The sequence below is a fragment of the Podarcis raffonei genome, chromosome 3, assembly GCF_027172205.1.
Source record: "Podarcis raffonei isolate rPodRaf1 chromosome 3, rPodRaf1.pri, whole genome shotgun sequence".
Taxonomy (NCBI): Eukaryota; Metazoa; Chordata; class Lepidosauria; order Squamata; family Lacertidae; genus Podarcis; species Podarcis raffonei.
In genome coordinates this window covers 65,049,501-65,077,007 of record NC_070604.1, presented here as the reverse complement: position 1 = coordinate 65,077,007, position 27,507 = coordinate 65,049,501, and the positions used below count along the sequence as shown (strand labels likewise).

The window sequence follows — 27,507 nt, the reverse complement described above, 5'->3', positions numbered from 1 at the left end:
AATAGGGGCCCAATTCAGACATCCCAGCAAGCTATCCATCTCTATGCAGATATTTTTAAGTGTTTGCCTTTAGTATCCATCATTGAACTAGAAATAAAACATCAACACAAAGGATGTTTCCATTCTGTAACACAAAAAAATAAGGCTTATGCTTTTAAAAATAAATATGTGTAAAAAGTTTCATTGAAAAGTTTTCCTGCTTGCCTTAGTGCATCATGTCTATAGGGGAGGTATAATCCTGATTTCCTGCTATTGTGTTTTCTCAAAGTATTTCATAAATAAAATACCTATTCAGGCTTCCAAACGCTCGTGAAGGAAAGATAGGCCTACACATTTCTAGCCCTTTCTGATATTTTTTCTGCATTCCCAGAGAAACATCTGGTGCAGTCTTTATGATATCATCCATCCAGCATCTCACTAAGTGAAAATATCTGTAGAATAAGCTGTTATGCTGTGTCCAGATAAAATATACCTGAATACCTACCCTAAGCAAGTGGATTACACTTCTAAACACACTCTTGCTTTTCTAGTACTGTCCCGAAGGGTTCAATTAAGTTTTCACAAGTGGAGAGTTGCAGAAACATTGTCCCAAATCTCTTCCAAACTGAAGATTTGCATACTAAATTCTAACACAGCACAAATATCTCTGTGCATTTCTCTCATTGCTGTCTCTTTTTGTTGTTTTTATTTATATGCATCAATTTTTTAACAACAGTACATATAAAATGGTGGGTGATAGCTGGGAGCACTGCAGATGGTCAGAAACAGACATCTGGCCAGGAATCGACAAAAAGGTCGAGAAAATCGTATTGTATGTCCTGGAATTTCTCATTTTTCTGCTGAACATAATTTCCATTTCCCATAAGTCCTGCTGTATCTACCAAACTCTTCTTGTTCAAGCTTCCAGACTCTTGCCGTCTGCAATCCTTTACTCAGTCTCCAGGGTCCCTTTACTTTGCATTCACGGTTAGAACAGCTCTTTCTGCCACCCCCACTTAACTCCAGACTCTGCTGCTGCCTGTTTGGAGAGGTTTCCTGTAATCCCAGAGGCTGGCATGGAGCAGGTGTGATGGGGCAGGTATGTATGTACAGATCCCTTCATTTCTAGTCACAACTAGCAGGACATGCAACCAACAAGACCTGTGGTGATCTCAGCTTGGAAAGAGTAACCTGGTAAATTCCAACAACTGGATCAATAATTGCCGAGAATTTATGACCCTGAGTAATTCACAGAGAGGTGGGAGAAGGAGATTTTCCATGCCTCCGTTTTCCACCACCCACAAGTGTCCCACACATTCCTGTGGAAGATGTTTCAATGGCTCTTGCTCAAACTAGGAAAACATCTCTCAGAAAACACCCATCTTGTTTATTTTAGTACATTATCAACACACCTTTTCATTTAGGAAAAGGCCCAAGCAGCTAAAAATAAAAGTAATAGTTAAATAGGATTCAAGTGACTAAGAGATAAAATAAAATTCAGAACCTAAGAAGAGTCTGCTGGTTAAGGCCAGCGGTCCATCTAGTTCAGCATCCTGTTCTCACAGTGGCCGACTAGATGCCTGTGAGAAACCCACAGTCAGGATTCGAGCACAAGAGCGCTCTTCCCTCCTGTGGTTTTCAGCAACTGGTGTTCAGAAGCATTACTGCCTCCAGCAGTGAAGGCAGAACATAAGCATCAAGATTAGAAGCCACCAGTAGCCTACTCCTCTGTGAATTTGACTAACCCTCTTTTAAAGCCATCCAAGTTGGTGGCCATCGCTACAAATTCCATAGTTTCACTATGTGATGTGCCTGCTAAAAAAGAGATAAAAATTAAATGCGTATCAAGATATGCATTTAAGATATCTTGATACGGTAGGGGGAGGGGGGTTTATTGGTTTGTGTCTTTTGTTCTTGTTTTTATCATGTATTTTGTGTTTTCATGCTGTATTTTTATGTTGCAAACCCTGCTGAGATCTACGGATGAAGGGCGGCATTCAAATTTAATGAATAAATAAGAAATGAAAACACCTCTGAAGGAGGTGATAGAAATATGTCAAGGAGAGGGATCTCCAGGGAGCCTCCTCTCTACCAGCCACCTGTCTCTACCAAACGAGTCTCAGATCTGGATGAGATACAAAATAGTGACTCCCCAGAAAATCATAACGAATGGGCAGGATTATGCCAGACAAGATATTCTTTCGGTATCCTGAGAGGTGAGATGAAGTCCATCTTCCCTTCTCCCCTTCGAACATCAATTTGTAGCAGAGTTTGGGATCCTGAGAGTCTTCCCTCATGGAAAGTGAAATTTGTATACATTTTCCTAGGGGAAGGAAAACTCTTAAGGCACCCAAGCTCATTTAAAAAATATATTCTCCAAATAATATATATTTTTTATTTAAATGATGCTAGGAATGATTTTGACTATAGACATACCATGCACAATATCTAGCAAGGTCTTGCTAAATTATAGGAATGAAAAACATCACATTTAAAAAGTAATTTGAAAATGATGTTCCCCCACTCCCCCCCCCCCACACACTGGTCTTTCAGATTCTAAAACTTCAGTAGTGATGATGTTTTTAGTCACTTGTGTTCTGAGTGTTTTTAATGTCATGCCAAGTCCTTTGTACGCAAGCTTCTTGACAAGCTGCCTATTTCCGCAAAATCACTGTTGTCAGCTCCATATTGAAAGTGTTAAGATTCATCAGCGTCACTGTGCTCTGAACAGGTGATGCAAAAAGTGACACCCAGAGAGCCCACAGGGTGACTGTCCAAAATTTCCTCTAGCAGCCGAGGTTTGGAATGTGCAGCCAACCAAATTTTCCATATTGTAGCTAATGAAATGCCACAACAGAGTTGGAAGGTGCATATCAGGCAACAACACAACACAAGTTGCTGAAATGGCTTACAGACTGCTAATTAACTCTCACTGCAAATGAGATTTCATTTTTATTTTGGATTGGGGGAGGGGGAGTGGTTTTATTACATTTATTTGGCTGGCAGCCAGTGCTACAACTCACTATGAAGCAAGTAAAGCTGAAGTCCTTCTGCAGCAACATATGGATGTTTGGGAAGGATGAGTCATAAATGGAACCAGATGCAAAGAAAAATAAAGCAAGTTATGAAAGAAAGATAGATGGCTGCAACTGTCCTTAAATAGCTATCAGTATTATTACTTCTGATGCTAAGCCCACTATTGTGGGGCAGAGCCGTCTGGCAGAACCGTCCAGATTGCGTGCCTTAGCTCTTCTTTCTGCCTGTCCTCCAACCCACCCCCCTTCCCCCCATTCAATTCACCCTCTATTTAAAACCATTTCTTATGAGGCAATGATCAATATTTATATTTATGGACCTTTTTAAAGCCAATTTTGCGCCCCCCCCCAAATCGCCTGCGCCTGCTCTTTTACCTGGTCTTTAGCTGTAACTAAGAGCGAATGTCAAAATGGAGAAAACCCATTTTTTTGCCACCTATGTTCAGGCATTTAAATACATTTAGCTCTTCAGGTACCTTTAAGTCTTTAAAGGGTTAAAATACTCTCAACATTACCCCACATTAACTCTAATCATTGCACCTGTTAAAGGTTTCTTCCTGAGGCAACTGGTTCTGGCCTTTGGGTGCTTCGTGCAGGAGTTCTCCACTTGGTAAGCATTATTCATAACCACTGGTTTACAGATATTTGGTTGTATCATTAAAATCTGGACATCATTTTTTAGATTTTTCAAGAAAGGTTTTCTAGCTTACATCTCAATCCTTATTAATTAGGGATTTTTTTTGTTTCAATCTAGGGGTTGTTTTATCTTTAGATCTTTGTTCTGCTTTTAATTTGCTTTTGTCCTGAGTGTATATTGTTTTATATTTCTAGTTTTTGCTTAACAAGAGCTCTTATAAACAATTTTATAATTACTTTCATATTTACTTACTATAAGATGTTGATAATGCATTTCCCATTTATTTCTCATATCTATTGTGTCCCTCACAATTGCTATTATTATAAAATCAATTGGGCCTCAAATGAATATTTCTTCATGGAGAGTCCTTTTCCTCCTGATATCATATGGAGGTCACCAACCTGGGGTCCATAGGCACTATGGCACCTCTGAAGGCCCCTGGGTGGGTGGCCCAAACTGTAAGCTTTCATTTTCTTAAAAAGCAAGTCTCCAGCCCTCCTAGAAAGAAAGTTATGAGTGATCTCTGTGAAATGAGATTGGTGCAGCTACCTTGCATATTTTTCCTAGTACAAAGGAATTCTCCCTGTTGTTATTAGATAGCAAAAACATGGATGTTTGTGTGTATGTGAGTGATCTCCATAGTCAGGACCAGCAGGACATAGGTGATTTCCTATGGAAAGCCTAGGGCTCTTAGTTGTTGTTGTCTCTCTGTGATTTTGTGTTATGCTATGCACCCTGTGGCAGCCATTTTGTGTTGTGTCACGCCCTTTCCATGGCAGCCATTTTGTGACCGGAACCCCTAGCATTCCCTCAGAATTCAAAATGTGCCCACTAGTCCAAAAACATTGATGACGCCTGTCATTGTAAAGAAACAGCAAAACTGTAATTAAGAAGTAAAGGTGAGGTTGCATTTCCGCATGTGCAAAGTCTTCAGGTCGAATTTGATGAGCATGTTAAGGTGCAGGTTTTGAAAGGTGCAGTTAGCACCAGCTGAAGATGGCAGTGGCTGACTGGTAGCAGGAGCACTGTCAGCTGTGTAAGGGAAATTTAACCCTTTCTTCCCCTGCTGAAGTGCTGAAGGAAATCCCTCAACTAGAAGGTGGTTTTGCATTGAGAGGAAAAACCCCACTGGTGTCAGTGGGGGGATTTGCCCCCAAAGTAAACACCAGCTGCATGTTTCTGGTACTGTAGCCACTGAGAGAATGCAATGTACATGCAACTTATGAAAGAGGCTTTCTGAAAGCATTCCTAGGAGGACAAAGGTCCTTTCATAAACCCTATACACATGACTTTCAGACACTGAACAGGAGAGCAAACCCCAAGAACATTCCCACCTTTCCAGACTCATAAACTGAAGCAAATTATGCCAAGGTCAGACCGGAGAAGATTTAAGCAGGACTTCCTAAGGATGGGATGAAGATATAATAAAATATTTTATTCCAATGTTAAAGCCAGAAAAACACTGATGTCTCTGCATTTTACCCATCCCAGTAGCGCTTTCTTTGCTGGCAATATTGTCAGAAAGTTTCTTTCATAAACAAAGCAAGAATTTTTTCCCCCTGATCTCACTGTGTCAGAGTCGTCCCTTCTGGACACACTGTGACAAGCATAGAGGAATAAAGCCTACAAGGGAACACTTGGCTGTACAGAGAACAGCTTGATTTTATGCTCTGTCCACTGCCTTGAAGATTTCTATACAGAAAGGTGGTCTGCAGACTAACAAATGAAAATTAAGCTCAAGAGCAATTTCTGAAATGCTCTGTTCCAAGAGGCATGGCAACAAGAAAAAGCAACCATGTGCTTCCTGAGCCTTCCATATCAGCCAGATTTCCAGGAAATCTTCAATCCTCATGTGAAAGGACAGAGTGAAACCGCTGCAAGGTGTGCCTAAGGCCAACCCTTTTCTTCCTTGGTTAGAGAATTCCATCCATGTTTTTGTCTGTCTGTTGTTATTCCCTCACTTACTGTCTGTCACAAACACAGCAGAAAATAACAGACTGCAGAAGAAAGTCACTCTTACTTAGGGTGCTCTGAATGGGATTCACTTAAGGCAGCCTTCTACAACTCGGCCCTTCCTAGGCATCTTTGGACTACACCTCCCATCAACCCCCATTCCGTAGTATACAGCCTGCAGTGGGCGATTATGGGAGTTGTAGTCCTGCGACATCAGCAGGGCACCAAGTTGGGGAAGGCTGATGTAAAGTGTTGGGGGGGGCATAGCATCTGCCTTGCACTCGGGAGGTCCCAGGCTCAATCTTTAGGTAGGCCTGGGATACAACCCTGCCTTAACCCCTGACAGCTGCTGCCAGTCAGTGTAGACAATATTGAGTAAGATGTCCCAATAGAAGGGAACTTCCTTGGTTTCTGTGTTCCTGTGAAAGACAAAACCAAGTAAGGAGTAAAAATGGGGATCACATGAAATAAGGATGTGCCTCATTTGCAGGGCAGGGATGATATATACATAACATCTTTCCCCTTCAGACGAGTATTCAATTCTTAATTTTTTCTCTTACTGCCTCTTCTTCTCAGCCTAGTATTTCCTCACTTTTGCTTCTCTCCAATTTTCCATACTGTGACATGCTAGCAGGAGAAATAGACTGTGGTGACAATTTAACATTTGACCATGCTGTCAGTATCTGATATTTCACACCTGATATTTGTTATTTGATGTCTAATTCCTCATATTTGAGTTTTACTGCTTGATTTGACAGCCAGGGTCGAGCATTTAATATTTTCTAAGATCTGTTTGAAATTCATTGGTAGCTTTCCCATCATGTGGGTTCATTCCTATATCTAGTATTGCATAGCCATCAAGATCCCAAATCTCTCCTCTTCGAAACTGGGGCAGGCTCATGCATTTTAATGGCTCAATTCCTGTGTACGCACGTCAACAGAGAATCTGACATTGGTTTTGAAAAGGAGTCATTTTAAAAAGGAGGTTATTTCTGGCTAAATAGAAAACTACATAGCTTTCCATTTTTGTCAGCATCATGTGCTTCAGGGTTTCTTTCTCTTTTTTACATTTATCTTAATGGTTTCAAGAGCACTAGAGGGATATCTGTGGATAAAAGGAGCTATAGAAGTACCCATTTTCATTTTGTTACAGTCCTGCATTCAGCCAAAGAACTTCTTTTTCCAGGTATTATGAATCTCCTTGCATAGCTTAACTCTGAAGTATATAAACCCACTGTAACCTTAAGCACTCGCTCTCTCAGGTGGGCAACATATGCCTGGCAACTTGCGATGCACAGAGGTCTTTTTATAGCCCACAAACTGCCTAAGAAATTCCATTGTCTTTTTTTCTTAGATCAAAGAATATGGGTTGAGAATTTGAGTTCTCTGGCACCAAGGAGTACTAAAATCACCCCAAACTTTTTTGTGTTTTATCTCCCCATGATTTCTCAGTCAATTCCATGTTTTTGATCCTGATTTACACAATGTGGTCCTACACCCAAAGGTGCTCTCCCCTTCTGCAAAGTATGCTTACTTTGCCCTTTATTGCTTTTCTAGCTTGTTTCACCACTTTGCTGCCAGATTTGCAGGCATTGCCCTGATCGGAACCACTTGCATTGCACTACTTATTGACTAAGCACTGATGTGCCTATGGTGTATATACATTTCTTTTTCTGGTAGGCTGTTTCATGTGCCCATGAGTGACTCCTCATCAGCCCCAACCAGCACAGCTGATGGGAGCTGCGATCCAAAGCATATGGAAAGCATTACATAGTGGGAGGCTGGTTTGAAGCTATTATTTTGTGTGTTCGTTTTGGATCTTCATTTCTGTAGCAAAGCAGGAAGGACGTCACTGATTTCTTATGGGGTGTGTAAAGAGGTACCTGGCATTCTGGTTTGGACATTGTGGCATGATTGATACTTTATGACGTGACCTCATTGTTTGTAAGGTGGTGGTGGGCTTTTAAATAAGAATTAGAAGAGACCAAAATATTCTGACCCAAGAAAAGGATGGTGTCTCTCTTATAAAGTGAAACTGAGTAGGTGATAGGAAGAGCCATGGAAGAATATTCTAGAATGGCTGAGAGCAGTTATTAATATCCCTGTTGCTAGACAATTTTGTTTGAGAGTGTGTGGGCTGCTGCTTTCACATCTCTCAACCCATTTCACTGTTTTTCTTTAGTGTATTCCATTATGAACGTGACATTCTAATTTCCAGTCGCTTAATGTTCATTGAACTGGTAAGACACAGTTACATTCTGTAAGAAAACAAGAAGAGGATAATGATATAGTACAGTCATTTTGGGAAAAGGAAGGAATCCTGGTCTACTCAGTAGTATTGTTAGGAAGCATGGACATAATTCAGCTCAAACTACTAAGCACTTTTGGGATGATGCTGTTGTAGTTTTTCTTTATTTCAGGATTTACATCCTACCCTACCCTTACATTCTACCCTACAAAAACTTTATTAAGGCCATTTATACAACATAATAAAAAGAATATTTTAATAAAATACAGATTAAAAATAGCTTACAAAAACAGCAATGTTGCTGGACTACAGTTCTCAGCATCCTTAATCATTGGCCATGCTAGGCAGGGCTATGTTTTTATTATTTTTTTAAATGGTGGGAGAGGTAGGATTAAAGTGCTGTAACAAACGAACAAAAACAGAGAAAAGAAATCCTGTTTGCAATCCTATGCAATAAAAAGTAAGTTCTGTTGATTATCACAGGATAATTAAGCATGCAATTAACTTGCACTGATTTAACTTGGAAAATCTTAAAGCATGTAATTGTGACTAAATGCTGCTACCTGTTTTTCATGTATACTCCAAGAAAGAAAAATGCGTCTGAACCAGGTGGGGTACTATGTGCTTATATCAGGGATCCAACATCTGTGGCTTTCCAGATGTTGATGGAGCCTAATGGACTGGGGCAAGCAAGCAAGCAAGCAAGCAAGCAAGCAAGCAAGCAAGCAAATAAATAAATAAATAAATGATGATAGATATAGATAGATAGATAGATAGATAGATAGATAGATAGATAGATAGATAGATAGATATAGATAGATAGATAGATAGATAGTGGAAGCCAGTGCAGATGACAGAGGCCTGGCATAATATGATTGTAATTGGCTGGTTCTAGTTAACATCCATGCTGCCCAACTCAAATGTTTGGACCATGTAAGGCAGCCCTACATGTACCTCATTGCAGTAACATGGTACTCAGAGAAACTACATGAAATAAGTAATTCAAACAGAGCAGAGATACATATCAAGGGCTCCCCCAGATGACCTGTTTCTTCAACTCTCATCCTGATTTGCTCACACAAAACTTATGCAGTGGTTAAACTGTGCCTGGGCTTTACAGATTATTTGTTCTGTTTTGTTTATTGGACCAGTATATGATAATGAGAATTTAGTTTACATTCATTCTGATTTGATCGTGTTTATACATCTTCCCATTAACCGCCTGTTGATCCCACACTTTTCGATGTGACAGAGTGCTGTAATCCACTTTTAATTGTGCAGACCTAAAGTTCTGGTATGTGCAAAATACTGACCATCTGTCGGTACCCCCCAAAAGCCAAATCCAATGCAATAACAAACTATTATATTAAACTAAAGCAGCAGTCTAAAATGCAGGAGCTGAGAAGGAATACAATTAAACATCAAATTCCTGTTGCTAAAGAAGTTTTTAATCGCTGTTCAAAATAAATAAATAAATCCTCACTCTTTCTACATCTACAAAGCTGCTAATAGGAAGGACTCATGACTCATGTTCACTCATCAAAGGGCCTGAGACAATGGCATGGAGAGCAAGGCCTCTATGGGAGGACTATATAAGAGAAAATGGTCCTGAAGGTAACTGGGTCTTGGACTATTTAGGGCTTTAAAGGCCAAGACCAGTACTTTCTGCTGAGCTCAGAAACCCATAGGCAGTGAAATTGACAGTTATGTGTTCTGAGCAATGAGAACCAAACTTTAGCCTCTGCATTTTGAACCCATGCAAGTTTTTGGTCTGTTTTTGAAAGGCAGTCCCTTATAGCACAAGCATAGATCTTTGTGTAGACCATCTGTTCATAACAGAACTAGTTCCAACCCCCACCAGTAAGGAAGATTACGTGATTGCAGCTCTCAACAAAGCCCATGTTGTGTTCATGCCCAGGGTTAAAGGAAGGAGTGAGAAATGCACGGTGGAATGGTGCCCTGACACAGAAACATTATCATCATGTTGAGATTAAGTAATGTCAGAAGATAAGCTCTCCGGCTTATGTGAGAATGACCGTCTAGCCTTCTCTCCTTTTCTCTCTCTGTCTTCTGCATATGGGGAAAGATGTACAATGAAGGACGCTGAGCCAGACATGCTGTCAAAGTCAGATCAGAGAGCTGCCTTGAGAAGCACCAACCTCAGGGCAGCTGGAAATGGTGGGTCTTGTTGAAAAGAGCTGCCGTCCGGTGTCACTGCTGCTGTCAGCTGGCTGACTTCAGACTCTCTGCCCAAGGCTCTTAGCACTGTCACTTTGTGACAAGATTCCCATTCTCATTCTTAGAGACTGACTATCATCAGGTTTGCTTCTAGGCACTGGCTGCGGAGAGTACAGAGGGGACCCTCGGTAACACTAATATAATGTGAAACCTCTCTGGGATAAGAGAGATGAAGAAGAGAAACAAGTCAGCCTCTCTTTTTTCTTCTGCTCAGATATTTCTTACACTCTTTGCATACAAAACCAGAATTCACGGATTGTGTCTGATTCTGCTTATGCACAAGTAAGAAGGGTGCTAATTTCCAGGGTTCCAGGGGTGACTGTTGCAATACTTCTCCTGACATGGTGAAAGTGAGTATAACGTAAGATGACAAATGCATATATTATGGTTTAGAGCTTATGATGGCTCAGGAAGCTACACTGTGTCAGTCAGAGGTGTCATCTTCTCAAGATGATTGAGGGGGACCAGGGTTGTAATATACTGACGTCACACACATGACGTTGTGAGGAGACAGGGGGCAGAGCCAAATGCCTTCTGAATATTGAGGGGCCACGCCACCCCAAAAAAAACAACAACATTGGGGTGAAAGTGCCTCAGCCCCCCAGGAGCTGGCACCTATGGTGCCAGTGAACATGTGTAATTTGCTGGTATGATCTGCTGAGGTCCAGTATAATCTCAAAAACCTTCACCCACTCCAGACGTAGCTACTCAAGGTGCATATTTATATACAGACATTTGTAATTGTTACTTGCAGTGATCTACACACACAAAAACTGGCTAACATGAAAGCCATGTGTGGGTGATTGCAAAAAAAATGGTCACACCAACATCTGAAATGGCCCTAAACTGTTCTCGGTTGAGTTAGCTGGCTTAAACTAACTCAGAACATGGTATCCCTTAATTTTCAGAATCTATATTTGGGCAATACCTTTATTAGGCCAACCAAAATGTTACAAACAAGTGTGCAAGCTTTTGAGTTCTCTAGAATGCTACTTCAGGCAAGATAGTGGGGTGGGGAGAGAGAGTTGATGGAGCCCTGGAGTCTGCATCTAATCCCAGTTCTAATGATGGAATGTGGGAGAAGGTAGCAGACATGCCATTTTTCTTATGGGCCACCGTGTGTGTGTGTTACTTAATTTAGGCTGATTTCCCCACCCACCCTCTTAGAATTTGCAGTCCCAACTGCGCTACTGATTATTCAGTGTTAGTTTGGTGCCTTACAGAAGAACCTGAGGTTTGAGATGCTCCTCATTACCACTTTTTCCCACTTCATGGTGCTAGACTATATGTTTTGCGCATGTGGCATATTAATAGACCAGGAGCTGTTGTAGTGAGAACAAAGAAGATAAAACTCTCTGTCAGTGTTATATACGAAAGCAATGACTCTTCTCACAACTATGCATCTTATTTTAAACAAGTGAGGCTTTCAACCCAGCATTATATCGGAATGTGGTCTATGGTTACCAGCTGACCACAGCAAACTGGCATGGCTGGGTTTTTGTGCCATTAACAATACACAGAATGGTCGACAGAGAACACCTTTCTTTATGTTACAGTGGTACCTCAGGTTAAGTACTTAATTCATTCCGGACGTCTGTTCTTAACCTGAAACTGTTCTTAACCTGAAGCACCACTTTAGCTAATGGGGGCCTCCTGCTGCCGCCACGCGGCCGGAGGACGATTTCTGTTCTCATCCTGAAGCAGTTCTTAACCCAAGGTAATATTTCTGGGTTAGTGGAGTCTGTAACCTGAAGCGTATGTAACCTGAAGCGTATGTAACCTGAGGTACCACTGTATTTGTATGCTGCTTGTCAGCCCAAAGCAACTTAGTTAAACACACAATAAAATGTGATACTTTTCAGAGCACGAGCAAAGCAATCCTATCCTTGTTATGTTTGCTGGATATGGTAGGAGTGTTCAAAGATTTCCTTACCTTAGCAGAACACAGTACTTACACTAGAAAAAATAGTCATCTTTGGAGTGAAGTGTCATCAATATGTGGAAAACATCCATATCTATTTCTCTGTTCCATCTGAATCAGGAGGGATGGCTGTGGTGGAAGACAGGTGTTTGGAGGCAGTGATGGGCTGGATGTGGGCCAACAAATCAAAACTGAATCCTGAAAGGACAGAGCTGTTTAAGTTGTTCCAAGTTCTTGATAGCAGGGAGTGGGAAGATGGCCTGTTCTGGATGGGGTTGCATTCCCCTGAAAGATTTGATGCTGGGGCTACTTCTGAATCCAGGAGTGCCTATCTCCACCTCTGACTGGTTTGATAGCTCTGGCCCCTATTGGTAATTGTCAAATGAATCAGTAAACTGTTGCCGCCTGAACTTCCAGGCAGCACTTAGTGCTGGCCTGTGCCAGCTTCCTCTTGTGGTTTCTCCTTGTGGGTGGGGAAATTCTGTTGGGATGACAGAAGCCATTCCAGGACTTAGGAATATAGCCTACAATATGACTGTACCAAATGGATTCTGCTTCAAAGCAGAAAACTGCTTTTCAAGCAGAAAATGCATAAGGAGTGTCAAGAGCATGAGTTTCTCATTGATTACATGCACACAGCATGGGAAGTGCCTGCCATTAGGGACTTCATGATACATGTAGGCATGACAAAGCAGGCATGCATGTGCTCATCACGTATGACTATATGTACATGTGCAGTCTTCTACCCAGGCATATTATCCATGAAGGAAATTAGTCTTGTATGAAACCTGAATCATGTGAGGGGTGTGTGTGCTTGTATGAGAGATTGATTGATTGATTATATTTCTATGCCACTTCTCATTCAAATGAATCCCAAAGCACCTTACAAGCAATAAATAATAACATGATAAAACAATTTGTTGTTGTTTAGTTGTTTAGTCGTGTCCGACTCTTCGTGACCCCATGGACCAGAGCACGCCAGGCACTTCTGTCTTCAATAAAAAACAATATACCCCATCTGGCCCCACCAAAAGGGGCCAGAGCTATCAAACCAGTCAGAGGTGGAGATAGGCACTCCTGGATCCAGAAGTAGCCCCAGTAACATATCTTCTTTCAGGGGAATGCAACCCCATCCAGAACAGGCCATAAAACAATAGAACATCACAAATGCAGCATAAATCATACAGAATAATTAACAAATCATCAGTGCAACAATTACAATCTATAAAACACTGTTAACAAAGGAAAACAATAGCATGTGACATTGTTTTATATGCAATTAGCCTGATGCAAAATATCAGACTGGCAGAATCACCCACAGCCTGCAAAAACAGAACTATCTTGTGGGTTGTTTAGAAAGTCCCACATACTGGGTGGTTTTATTTTACTTGTCAGTTTAGTTGCACACACACATTTTAAAGCGTGAACTGGGGCACAGGTGGCGTGTCTTGTTGACGTTACATTTATCTTGCTCTCCGGAGCATATGAGAAAATATTAAGCTTTTTGATAGTGTCTACTGCGGTGCCTTGAATATAATATAAAATGGAGGCTGCCGTTTTTATACGTGTCATTCATTTAATCCTTCTGAGAGTGCAGGTGGCCAATGGGCGGCAGCAGGAGGAACTATTAGTAAGGCTATATAATAGCATGGGGTGTAATAAAAAACTTTTAATGGCCCCAAATACAAACCAACCACATTGCTCAAGACTCACAAGTAGTTGAGTTACGAATGAATGATCCTGGTCTAATCAAATAAGCATCTATTAAAACTTTATAGCACCACACAACATCATGTAACCCATTTATGCCAGATGGGCTATATTTAGACCAACATCAGCTGGTATTGCAGAGAACAAAATGCGCTCTGTACTTTTAGTTTTATTAGATATATTTATCTGATTTGGTAAGAATCCTTTCTAAAGTGCCTTGCCTTTCTGGCCTTCGGGGTATGTCTTTCCAACCATTATTATGAACTGAGCTTTATGCAATATGAAACTAAGTTATATAATGGAGTGTGAAACACTTATTTTTCCATAGCACTACTACAGATGGTGTTTTCTTAAGGACTTGCCTTAAATCACAGCTATGGAAAAAAAGCACTTTAGTGCTTTAGAGCTCATTGGATCTGATCAAGAACCAGATATATACATTCATGAATTAAGAGTCCATGCTTGACCTTGTCAATGTGGTTGTGAAGCTACTCAGAACGTTTTTCTTTTGGTAAACATGGATCTCTTGGTGCAGCCTCCATGAGGTGGTGAGATGAGTGAAGCAGGTGAGTGTGGAAAGGGACACCGATCTGGTGACTGATTTTCAAAGCATCTGGAATGGAAGTGGTCTCAGATTCAGTGGCAAGTGTACTGGGCTGCTTGAATAGAAAGAAAACATGACTTCGCCCAACATTTCATGTCCAACAGGCATCTTCAGGACAAATGTGAAAAATAAACAAACTGGGAGGAGAGGAGACAAATATCTTTGTCCCAGAAGCAGACAGTTGAATTTGTAATACTGTAAAAGGGTCCAACCTGAAAATATTATGATGTATGCTAAAAAAGGGAAACAAGGATCAGTGTGTTGATAATACAAAAAGAAGGCATGCTGTGCTCGAATAAAAGCCCACTTGGGATCATGAGAATTGAGCTGCAACCCTGCTTCTCCCCAGAAGAAATTGCCAATGGCCAGGCATGATGGGAGTTGTCATTCATGTGCCTAGGATAAACATTTGAATAAGCCTTTGAATTAGACCAGTCATTCCCAAATGCCCCCACTCCCAACCTGGACCACTTGAAAATTGCAGAGAGTTTTGGCAGGCCACTTAATGGTTTTTCTGCCTGTTCCAGCATTGGAATCTGCTGTGCTAGATGCTGTATATTTTTAAACTTTATTTGCATTGCTCCTTTTATTCCATATATTACTATTTTAATTACGTAGAATGCCATATGAAACACAGTATAAGAGACATGGAGCATTAGTCGTCTGTGGACTACAGTCTGGGAACCCCTGAGATAGACCATAGACGCCAGCCTGAGCTCCTTGGAGGAAGGATAGGAGACAAATAATCAAGAGCGCTTCCTTTTTCAAACAGGCCATCACAGGATGCTACAATAACATCAATGTTACAATAATGCGACACCACACCCAGTGTGCAAATTGCCTTGTCAGGTTTTAGGAGTTCATTTCCCTTTCATGATTCTTTTATAGCAGGTAATTATTTTATAGTGTAAATAATTTAAGGAGGCAACATGAGAAGCACCATAAATGAGCAGCATTAGAAATGCATCAGTACTAAATCTGGTGAGGAATGGACCCTAGATGCCCTTTGTTTTCTGCATGGGTCCCTGCAAACCTAAAAGAAATGAGTGGGGGGTTGTGGTGCTGCTACCGGATCCATTTCAATGATGGAAATGTGTGGGTGGCAACTGAAGAGACCCAAATCAGGCACAGAGCCAGAGTGGAAAGCTGAGAGCAGAATGCACAAAATCTTAAAGCAATGGGGGAATCCCTGCAGGGTTTCAGATTTTCTCCTGATGGACACAAGATGAACAAGTGGGAATTCTGCCCATAGACAGGCTGAGTGGAATGCTCTAGCTTTCTGTCACTCAGAAATTGGAGGGGGGGGGGGTGAACCAGCCCTTCTCTGCCACCTACTGTAGGAAACATAATATTTACATGCTTCGACCAAAAGTCAAACTGGAAAAAACAGAAGAGTTGTCCTGACCCTAGAACAAGAATCAGTTTGATAGCAAGTGGCAGGCTGGATTCATTTATTTAGAATGATGTTCATTTTTCAAAGCAATCTTCGCTTTGATGTTCATTTTCAAAGCAATCTTTGCCATTGGGCAGTAATATTCTTCTGACACTGTATGGCTGGTTGAAGGCACTTACTCCTTCATTTCGGTGGGGTGTAATAGACTTTAACACCATTATTTCGAATAGTTCTCACTATTAAAATGATCTCATTTAATCAGAAAGCAGTAATTGATGGCGCTTTTAGAGAAAGTGGGGTGGGGTGGGGTGTGGGAATGGCTTCCCAAGCCTTTGTTGTTATCGATGGCATGATAATCCCACAAATAGGCAGCTCACAAAGGTTCTTTTTGAATTATTGAAACTTCTTTCGAATATTTAAACTTTCTCCCTAGCCCTTTTTGGGGATATTTAGGGAAAAAATTATCTAGATACAAAATTAGTATCTACAAAAAAATAGTAACTAGGAAGCAATTTAAAGTTCAAGGATTTTTTTTTAAGGGAGGAGAGAGAAAGCAATTTAAAGTTCCCATGGAAGAAGACCCCAGGTTGGAACTAACAGTTTTGGAAATTTCATTAAAAGTAGGGAATATATATATGTGTGTGTGTGTGTGTGTGTGTGTGTGTGTGTTAAATATTGAAAATTAAATAAGCCTTGAGACACAAAGAAGCCTAAACGAATCCAAAATGAACAGAAGAAACCAAAGTCCTGGAACAAAAAACCACTTCAAAACAAGCCATCCTTCACTTTTGTCTTCAGAGAATCCTCATTGTTGCATTTCCCACTGAAATTCACTCACCAAAGGATATTTCATTTCTCTCTGGAATGGATAGGGGATACATAAACGAACACTGGAGCATAGGCATGACATCTGGGAAAGAAAGTTTCTGTAAATTCACTTGAAAAATAATATCATTGACATCTGCATGGCTTTCCATGGTGTATGGAGACCAGGGTTACCAGTGTTGCCTTGCTGCCAAATCAGCAGATTCTTGATCCTATGAGTCAACTTTGGTGTCCTGTCTCAGAGTATGACATACAGGCAAATGAGTTCTTCTTGGGGCCGCAAAATATATATGCAGACTATACCAAGTGTTCCCTCTAGAGAAGGACCACCATCTTCTCCTTGACTCATTCTGCTGCCCAGCCCAAGCTTCTTCACTTTACAATGTTCCGTCTTACAGAGGTGAGCCCAACAGGCTGATCAGATGAAGCAGAAATTCACCTTCAGATTTTCTGTGCCACGCTGGCCCTACATCCACCTATACAAACCATTTCTGGGGTTTAGAGGCAGTGAAAACATTTTTGGCTCTACTGTCTTGGAGAAAGGAAGCACCTATCAGATGTTAAGTTCAGCCCAGGATTAATGGCTCAACAAATTCTGCATAGCTACTTGAGTTGCCACTATGAGGGTGAGAAGAAATAGGTCTATTGTGTTTGGGACACATTAAATTTTTGTTTGAAATAGCTTCATGTGGATGTTGCCTCCATGCAACTGGAATTTATTTATATATTTTTAAATCTACCTCTGCAAAACCTTTGCTTGCATCTGGTATGGAAAATAGATGTGGTACATGAAGTACCTGTTCTACGATAATAGCTGTGGCTTGCAGAGGTTTTAACAAAGCAACATGTGCTCCCATAATAATGGCCATTATACTTGTTCCTCACTCCACTGAGATGAACCCAAAGCAGATATAAATGCATTTCCTTATCTTCATCTTTTGTTTTCTCCCTCCCTATGGAAATTTTGATCAGGGCAGAGATCTTATTATGTTTGCCTATTTTAGGTGACTAAACAGAAAGAGTCACAGAAGTGAAAAGTGTGGACAAAAATGCTAATCACAGATCTGTGGGATCCATTGATGTGAGGAGCTTGTTCCACAACAATAGAAGAATCTTTATCTCCATCTTTGTCAGATACTTTTAGAAGTGATAATCCAAATGGAGAAGACATAATCACCCAACTAGAATATCATCATGAATATAGTTGTCCCCAAGCCAGACTTGCCAGAGTTATTGGAATTGAAGCCAATAGAAGCACTCACTCCCATTATATGCACAAGGAAATAGGAATGCTATAAAGCATCTTGACTTTGAATTGCAAATCAGTTTCAGATGCATAACAGAGTTCACTTCAGGAAGGATAACCAGGTTTGTATTAAGTGAATTTTGCTCCATGGTTCCCCAGCAGCTGAAGAGGAAACAAAATATCTTGGGCTGGAGCCCACATGTTTCAGGAAAGTTGACACATCACGTTTGAATTTTCATCTCCCACTCATGGCTGGGTATTTTATCCTCTTTCATCTCCATAATAACATTGAGAAAGGAGGTAAGAAGGAAACAGAGTGACTCACCCAACAATGCAGTGAGCCTTATGGCTTTGAACCCAGGTCTGTCTTGGTTCCAATCTAACGTCTACAGACTATATTGACTTTTCACTTCTTCTTTGCTTATCCTTTACTTTGGCAAGAAAATGGAAGCCCATTGTGACTTAAACAATTCCCCACTCCCGCTCACCATGCCCCCCTCCACCTCTTTTCCCCTTTTCTTCCTAATGTAACACTAATGTCTCAACAAATGAAACTGATATGTAGAAAATGTAACTTGAAAAAAAGAGACATTGCACATACTTTTGTAAACCAAGAAATCTTTAATAAAAATGTTTTTTAAAAAACCAATGTGCCTTATTAAATGTCCAATAATTCTTTCTTTTCTTTTCTTTTCTTTTCTTTCTTTCATAATAATTTTAAAATGTACCTTAAGAATGCATTATTGTGAGAAGTTATGGTAAGAGATGCCAGTGGGATTTATGTATCACACAGGTTTAAGGTTAAGTGTTTGAAATTCAGCATATTTATACTATTGAACTATGATATTTCTACTACTATATATTCATACAAAACAACATGGGTAGGTCGTAGCTCAGATCAAGGGTGTATCAGTGAGATCTGCTTTGATACAGGCCTCAGGTTCAACCCCCAATATCTCTAGGTAGGCCTGGGAATGCCCCCTGCTTGAAACCACTGCCAGTCAGTGTAGACAAGACTGAAGTAGATTGGCCAATGGTCCGACTCTTGTCCCACAAGAAATGGTTCGTAGGCCCCAAAGGGCTCATTTGTAGCAATGTGGAATAGAACTGGAAATCCCCAGGTACCCCATTCTATAAGCTACAGAATGTACAAATCTTGAAAAAAAATGAAACAACAAGAAGCCTGCAGTGTGCACAAGTAAAACCACAATCCAACCAAAGAGAATGACTTTTTTATCCCATTAATTTATGTGGAAGCATTTGGATGTTCTTAAAGCTGCAGCCCTATAACCATTTACTTGGGGATAAGCCCCATTGAAGTCAATGTGACTTACCTCTGAGTAGACGTGCACAGGATTGCACTGTTGAAACCAATGGACTTATTAGTGCTTAATTTGACTGGATCATGTCCTAAATTTTTGGTCAAAGACCACATTTCTAGTAGAAACAAAATATTATAAATAAATCCTATATATAATAGAAGGGTTGCTAAGAGAATTATTCAAGAAATTAAGAATAATAAAAAAGGAAGGAGAAGCAAAACAAAACTAGTTGACTAAACTTGAAGAACAAACCATGCAAAACCAGCGCTTTGTTAGTTATTGCAATTTCCAATGGGAAAGATCAAAGAACCTTTTGACATCTTTGTTCTTGCACATTCAGGATGCTTTGTGTTCCTGATGCCATTGAAGGGGTTGTGCAGGGTTGCCATATGTCCTCCTTTTCCAGGACACATCCTCTGTTTCATGGGCATGTAAAATGAGTCGTTATAGCGATCCATAATTAAAAGTAGAAGTCGACAAGTGTGTCCACTTTTTTGCTCTTCAAAATATGGCAACCCTACAATTCCACTTTGTCACTGCAAAAGTTTTGGGGTGGTCACACTGCTTCACTTCTAGCCAGTGCTTGCCCCATAACTTCCTACTGCAATTCCACAACTTCTTATACCAAAAAAGTTACTGTGTCCTGCTTTTGTCCTGCTGCAGCCTCTCCAGACAGGAAACATTGCAAAACAAACTAAAGCAGAATCAATCCGCCACTAATGGATTATTACTGCATTAAGAACACAATGCAGAATACATCCACAATAAAAACCAGTCTGAAGGGACCCTCAAACAACTTAATTGTATTGTGTTTTTCAATTTTTACCATTATCCTTGAATTTAAGGGCTTTGAGTAGGGGATGAGAATTTGGGGTACAGAGTTTTGTTCATTTATCAGACAGAAGCAAAGGATTTGAATGCAGTAGGATAATGAGATTAAAAGAAAAACCCACTGTATTGAAGCTGAAATTAAACATTATGTAACCAGTTTGGGACACATCCTTCATAAAAAGTAAGCATTTTCCCTAGCACTTCTTCCAAATGTCTTCATGATGATTTCCAATGACTAGCCCAGGTCCAGGGCCAAACAAGAAGAGTCAGTGTTGAAGATTAAGGCAAGAAATATTGAAACCAGATGTAAGGACAGGGGAAGAAACCAAGCTCCAGCTCAGCCACACTGCAGAGCTTTCTGATTCTTGCAGATTGTCAGGAGTACGAACGGCTGCTGTGTTGGTGGCAGGGAGGCCTCCTTTATGAATTGACTATTCAGCACTTTGTACAAGTACTCAGACAAGCAGGAACAGCGGCCACAGCAACAAATCACCTTTATATGTAATCCCGTGAGACCTTGCCACAACCACAATGACAAGCCACTTGAATAGGCCCTTAGAAGAAGATGTTGAGCTAGTTATACCTGCCTAGTAAATAAGTGTGGAAAAACTCTGGATTAAATTTGGCTCTTACAAATGAGAGAGAGAGAGAGAGAGAGAGAGAGAGAGAGAGAGAGAGAGAGAATATGAATGTCCCAAAGGTGACATGAGTTGGATTAGAACAGGGAAGTGACAGCCATATTCTGTAATATATGGAACCTTCTGTAGCAGAAATGAGGGAGTCTTCATTTTCTTACAACACTTAGCTTAATTCATGGAACATTTTCAAGGCTGCTAGTCAGCTATGAATGATCCTGCTGTGACTTTGGGTCTTGCTCTGCTGCAATGAGACAATACTGTGTGCATAAAACCTTAGAAAATAAGCTTTTTGAGACTATTTCTCAGAAAAGTGTGGAACTAGAAAACTAGATATGTGACCATAAGACTTTTTTTTTAAAAAAAATGTTTTTCTAGAAATGAGTGCAATTGGTGGCCTCTTGGGTATGTGGGGTTTCTGCAGTTTCTCAACAACAACTGAAAAGCAAAGATATCTCAATTCCAAGGAATGTATTAGATCAAGCAGCCACAAGTTCTCAAGTGCCTTCTCTTTAGTAAACCTCTTGCAAAACCAGCAAAGACAGTGCTCTCTGTTCCTCTTGTGAGCACATCTTGGACAGAGAGAGGGCATGTGGATTGATTCCCAGATCCCTAGAGCAAAATAAGGTAAAATCTGCTTTTGTATCTTGGGCAGAGGGACTCTTGATGCAGCTTCAAAAATTAGTTTCTTCCCACTGTTCTGATCCGGAGTTCTTAAAGTCTTGGAAAACTGGACCATTAGTCCAAACAGCTTTCGTGAACCTGTAGCCCTCCAGATATTTTGCCCCAGCCAGCACACCTACAGGCAGACTATGGCTTGTAATGCAAAACTTAAACTAAAAGCACAGCATGTGAGAACTGACTCAGGCAGTTCCAGGTGAAGCAAGCCAAGAGGACCAATAGACTACTCCTTTCCCCTTGCCAGTGTATCCTGGTGAGTGAGGCTCTGGGTGTGGCTCCTAATAGTAACTTTAGTCCAGCTTTCATGAGAGGAGTATGGCTGATCTAGGAATGGTTAGAAGTTTTCTTGAGTTCCTCCCCATGATCTGTTTATTTGCTTGCACAATGCTTATGCAGAAGTCAGACTATGCCCCGTTTTTATTGAACATTTGTTCTGGTTTGTTAAACAGCAACAAGTATTCTGCTGAGGTGCTTATACATCTTCTCATTAATCATTCATCTTACACTTTTCAGTACGTAGATTTCCCAGTCACTTTCCTAAACACAATAAGTAAATAAATAATCTGATTTTTAAAAAGTGGATTTATTGCACTAGGGTTGCCCACATTAGTTGTGCAAACAGAGTGTTACTCATGTTAGTTGTGCAAACCTAAATTTCCAGTATGCACTTTAATCTTTCCCCTCAAAATACTGACAGTCTGGAGGTTGCCTTCAAAGTCTAAGCATACCTGCCAAGTGCCTTGAAAAAAGAGACATGCCGTTTCTTTGCGCAAGATTGCAGTGGCCGTTTTGGCTGCCTGTCTCTCACTCTCACACTGTACTCTCAACCCAAAAAAGCACTTTTTCCAGACAAGAGCAAGGCACAGGTCATGTGACTCGCCTGGGTGCACATCCCAGTTTTGGGTCTGAAAAAGTTGGACGGTATGTCCGGGCATACAAAAATCTGGAGTAGTTCTGACTCAGGTTTTATTTAGGACTCAAATTTTCATTCTCTCTCTCTCCCTCGATCAGGCAGACACCTATGAATAATCTTGGTAGATCTTAATGTAAGAACATATTTGATATGAAAACTGTGGTAACAAAACTGTATTCTGCTTACAGCATTTCTCTGTATTTTCCTAGGTCCCTGGGGAATCTTATAGAAACCCCAAAGGTTTGTCAAAGGAACAGCAACAAAAAATCCTCCCGTGCCCTTACTTCCCTTTTCTCTGAGAGACTTTGCGTCCCAAGTGTATGAAGGCATGGCTCAGAGCTACAAGACTTATTCAGGCATTATGGGCCATGGGATTACCATAATGTAAAGGAGGAGAGTGGAGTCATGCTTTCTGGCCTTGCATTTAGACATATCCTTTGGTTCCATCCATGGCCATGAGTTGGGGCTGAAGGTATGAAAGAGGGAGTCCACCCTACATGCCTAGACTCCCCAAACGATTTGACCCCATGCCTAGTCAGGGTTCTCGTTTGTGAGGGAAACCTATGTACCCAGAATAGTCCCAATGAACAGATGGTGGCTGGGGTGGTCTGTCTGAGGTGTGACAGGGCAGGGGGACCAACAAGTGCACTCCCCTTCATGCAATTGTAATCTTGTTCAGCGCTGAACACCCTAAACAAGGTAGAGTAGCCACCATTTTAAGTCTGGGCGTCTCCTCCTTCCATGCCTTCTCTTCAGTACGTTTCTTACAAAAACGACTGAAGACAGCCCTGCATTTTCCACTTGCCAGCAAACCTCAAGCAGACAGATGCTGTGTGTGCTGGTGAACAGAAGCAGCTTTCTTCCAGTCTTGCTGGCGGGAGTCCTGGTGCTCCTAGAAATCTGAAGTGTTGGCCCAAAGAATAGCACCAGAGATCTCTCTGTGTATGAGATGTTTGTGTTCTTTTCTCAGAAAGAAGGTTCTAGTTGTAGCAACAGCAAGGTGGAGGACCTTGCTTGTGGGAGAGGGTTTGGAGGGTGAGTCCCAGTGGTACACAGTCCAAATTTTGGGTGGCCATTCACAGCTTCTAGTTTAGTAAACTTCTTTCAAAAGCATTACAGACAGACCTCCTGGCCTCTTCTCACCTCTGAAGGCAGCTTATAACTTTCTGCCCTTATTCCTCTCAGGGTTCAGTTGCAGTTCTTGAAACTGGCACATTTGCCTAGACAAAGAGGAGAGACTATTGAGGGCAGGACGTTTGTGGTGTTTTCCTGGAGAAGTCCATAATCTCATGTACACATGAGGAGGAATAGCTTAGTAATAAAGAGTTTGACTGCAAATCAAGAGGCATATTGTAAAAGGGCTGTTGAAACATTGCAAATGAGTTGTTGGCACTAAGTTCTCTTTTTTAATTTAGCAGATTTCCCCCAGAAAGGATAATTCCAGATTAAATATGAGCATCCATTCTGGGGTGGTTGTTGTTTTTTTTAAAAAAGTAATCTTTATTTTTTAAAAATACAGAGATTCAAAATAATTGTGGAATAAAGTTTACAAATTTTTAATGGCAGCTAAAAATAATAATGAAGAATTATGCAATAAACAATTAAAAGGTCAGGGTGCCGGTGAAGGATACCAATCAGAAGCTTATTTATACATTTCTTAACAGTAAACAAAAAACAGAGTCTGTTTTGTGCTTATACATTGGTGCATGTAGAGAGGGCAGATTGTCATCTGTATTTTCTTACAGCAACCATAGACTTCCAAATGTTGGATATGGGTTCAAATTGTGTGAGTCATCCTTTTGCTGTTTCTAATTTACAAGTAGATTTTTTCCCAATAGGACTATCTCCCACACTTTATTGTACCGTGTGAAGAGGTTGCTGTTCTTGTTTAGTCATTTTAGTTGTGTCTGACTCTTCATGACCCCATGGACCAGAGCACGCCAGGCACTCCCATTTAAATCTTTCCGGTGTCTGACAATAATAGCCCTGGTGGCCAATAATAAATGGGACACCACCTTTCTGCAGCGTGTAAGTAACTGTCCAGTTTCAAATAAGTTTAAGAGTGTCATCTGGTGGGAAACAGCAACCATATGGTTAATGATTTTACCTCTTTCTTGAAAAATTGAGTTCCAGGAGGGTTGTATGTCGGAACAGGACCACCACGTATGTATATGTTTCTTGTCAACATCTTGGCAAGGACGTAGGAGCTATATATGCCAGCCTGCAAGGGGTTAAATACCACCTACGGGTTAATTCCAGAGTTAATTCTCTTTTTCTCATGGAGATGGATTTGTATGGTGGCTGTCATCACAGACTATTCCAATCATCTTCATTGATGGAACAATGTAGATCTTTCTACCACATCAGCTTTGCACCATTTAAATTTCTAAATTCATCTTCTAGGAGAAATTCATCTTGTTTTGAAATTAGACCTCTAGATTTAGTATCCTGAGCTTCCATTTTGACGTTGCATAGATGCTATGGGAAAATGTTCTGACTTCAGAACAAAGATTAATCAACAGGTTATGGCTATAGAACTTCCCATGCGAATAAAAATCACTGAATAAAGTTGTCAGGAATAAATATTAGTCATCTGAACAATTCTACTGAAGTTAGTGGTTGTGTTTTGTTGGAGAACCCCTTAGCTCTGCTCACCCGCCACCAATCATAGGGAAGTTCTGTTGCTACTGTTGGCTGTCTGGTAGCAACTGCAGATAATATTCTACACAGAGCTATTCCACGTCTTTATATAATGAATTCCATTTGTAGTTAGGAGCCCAAGGCTGAAAAAGATGTGCAGGTTTCCCCTCCACACTTCCCTCCTGCCGTCCACATTTGTCTATAACAAATTCCTCATGTGTTGTCCTAATCACCTGACACTAGGCATCTGATATTGAGATTAGCTGAACTCTCACCAGGGAAAAATACATCTCCACATGTTATGTGTTTCACAAAGAAAACTTGCTTTACCGTGCACTGAAAATAGTTTATAAAATGGCACCTTCACATTGGATTTCCCAGATGTGATGTGCTGAATACAATGCTTTATGCAAGCCTTGGATAAAATGCTTCTGGTACTGTGCAACGTTATTGTATGTTATAAGCAAATTTGCCTGACTATAAATGCTACTCAGTGTTTTGTGAAAACTTTTCATTTCCCTTTCATTCAACATTTCATAGGTCTCTTCTTCAGTCTATCAAAATAACAAATTTAATCTAGATTAGCTATGCAGAATGAATAAAATGTAGAGGAGACAATAGGTACCACATCTGCCCTATTCTTCATACACCATTTTATGGTGCATCTTGTAATTTCTGCATGGAAAAGTACAAAACGCAACAGAAGAAAAGCCATAATCTGAAAGCTATATTCTTCCTTCAAAGTTAGGCCTGTTCCCCAATGATAGAAGCCTTAGGGTGTGATACTATACTCACTTTCCTTTGACTAAGTCTCCCTGAACTGAATGGGGATTACTTCTGAGTAGTCACATATAGGATTTCACTGTTAGTTGATTGATCCCATCAGTTTAAATCAATCCATACTTTATTTATTTTAAAATTAAATAGCAGGGAGTACTGATGAGGAGGCACTATGTGTCATCCTGGCCCTCACCATCAACACCAGGTTTTGGGAATGTTCTCTAAAAGCAGTAAGAACACAAAAAAACTACCATCACAAAAAGCTTCTTCTACCTGTTTTGCTTCAGTTCCAGGTATGGGATCCAATACAAATTATGAAAGCTAAGTTGGAACTCCTAGCTTCTTTTGCTGCTCCTATGGCTATCTTTCATGTCCTTGTACTGCAAAGGAACCCTAAAATTTGAATAAATAATGTTGAAGACCCCTTTGTATACTAATTCTTGGATGAGGCCATCTGGACAAACAGCAGGCCCAGATGCTTTCCCCTTGTTCATCACTTTTATCCTGCCAATTATTAATGCAAATGACATCCTACTTACTCTAAAGCAAGCAGTGGGTCTTCTCTTGAGTGAATTGGCAATGGCTGGTACAAAACTAAGATCTCTCTCTCCCCCCCCCCCGGAATAATGGAATAGTTAGTTAGAAAATTATATTAGGAACACTTGCATACATGACACAATATTATTTATAAAATTTATTTGCTTGACACCTTTGTGACTGCAGAACTATTGCCATTCTTCATGGTCACCAATTGCTAATAGGTCACTCTGGTTAGTTTAGCCCTGTTTAGGGAAGTTTTTAATGACTGATGATTTAATGTATTTTTAATCAGCCAGATGGGTACGGTAGAAATAAATTATTATTATTATTATTATTATTATTATTATTATTATTATTATTAAAACTCCACTTTCTTTGAACGAGCCAGGATCAACCACAGTTATGTTCCTTGCTTGTTAGCAAACCCATAGTTTAACCTAAGTTTGGATCTAATGGGGAACTCTAGTTAGCTTAAAAGTGGAAACTGATGTTTCCAGTCTCCTCACAGCTGTGTAGGAGCGGAGACTGCGTGGGAGAGCACGTGAGCCCAAGGTTCATTATTGTTCTTGCATAAAATTGCAAAATGGGCCAATGCGTGTGATTCAGCAGAGAAAGTGGACCTGGGGCAGATCTGCATTCATGGTTTATAATGTTAAGAAAGGGTTAAGGAAAGATTTTCCAAAAGTAAGCGACACATTACATTTAGCTTAGAACATTAATAATGTGTTTTTAAAATGTGACACTGAGGGTGCTGCAGAACGACCAGGAACCAGGCAGTAAGGGAAACTGCTGTTATGGAGGAACCAACATTAAAGTAATTAACTTTTTTAAGCAGTATTCCCCGTAACGTTTTAAAATGATGTCAGCGCTGCCCGAGGTCCCAGCTCACAGAAGACCAACGCTGCTTCGTTCTTTAGTATAAAAGTCTTTATTGAAGTTCAGTTTCACTTCCGCACGCGCAGCGTGCAACGCTACGTCTCTAACCTTAGACCGCCGAAGCTCCGTCTGAATCTCCTCCTCCCTGACACCAGTTTAAGACTCTAGCCTTACTCCACCTCTTCCTCTGTTCCTCCTCTGGCTCCGCCTGCTCGTCGGGGTCTCACCCTTCCTAGACTCTTCTGACGCTGAGTCCCCTGACTCTTCCCCCTCCCTCCTTCGGGCTTTAGGACCTGGCTCCCAATCCGGGTTTTCTGCTGTCCCGCGCTCCTGCACATTTGAACATGGCGCACGCGCGCAGCCTCCCACTTTCCTTCTGACCGTTACACTTGTGTCACTGCTCCCTCCTTCGGGGAGGCTAGCTGGACCTGACCTCCCCTCCGTTTCCCCACTTTCCGATGGGGGCGTGGTCAGCCCTGACTCATCTTCTCTCCCCGCTG

At 40.8% G+C, this 27,507-nt stretch overlaps 1 long non-coding RNA gene across 1 annotated transcript in view; it reads left to right on the top strand.

Moving 5' to 3' along the window:
- The first annotated feature begins 3,414 nt into the window (after positions 1-3,414).
- LOC128410604 (uncharacterized) overlaps positions 3,415-27,507 on the top strand; it is a 49,123-nt gene continuing 25,030 nt past the window's right edge. The window contains exon 1 of the long non-coding RNA XR_008329551.1: positions 3,415-3,624. This is a non-coding gene — a long non-coding RNA (uncharacterized LOC128410604). The remainder of the gene's footprint in view (positions 3,625-27,507) is intronic.